We start from the raw sequence: 290 nt of genomic DNA, 5'->3' as shown, positions 1-290 counted from the left end.
CGCACCCCACCACCCTCCAGGCTACACAGCAGGTCCACACCGCACCCTGCCCAGGTAACACAGCAGGTCCAGGCTATACCCCCCCCCCCCCCCCGGCCACCCACGGCGGGCCCCTCCTCCAACCCCCCCCAACTCTTCAGGCTACACAGCAGGTCCACGATATACCCCTCTCCAGGTTACACAGCAGGTCCATGCTGTATCCCCCTCCAACCACCAAGTTACACAGCAGGTCCATGCTGCATCCCCCCCAGGTTACACAGCGGGTCCACACTGTACCCCCCTCCAGGTTA

General features: G+C 64.5%; 1 protein-coding gene across 3 annotated transcripts in view; it reads right to left on the bottom strand.

Moving 5' to 3' along the window:
• The window catches only part of ADAP1 (ArfGAP with dual PH domains 1), a 55,707-nt gene that overhangs the window by 24,329 nt on the left and 31,088 nt on the right, over positions 1-290 (bottom strand). The window lies entirely within an intron of this gene.

The sequence above is a fragment of the Sapajus apella genome, unplaced genomic scaffold (assembly GCF_009761245.1).
Source record: "Sapajus apella isolate SASKATOON/1434 unplaced genomic scaffold, GSC_monkey_1.0 scaffold112, whole genome shotgun sequence".
Lineage (NCBI taxonomy): Eukaryota > Metazoa > Chordata > Mammalia > Primates > Cebidae > Sapajus > Sapajus apella.
Note: the sequence above shows the minus strand (reverse complement) of the source record. Positions and strands in the feature narration are given on the sequence as shown.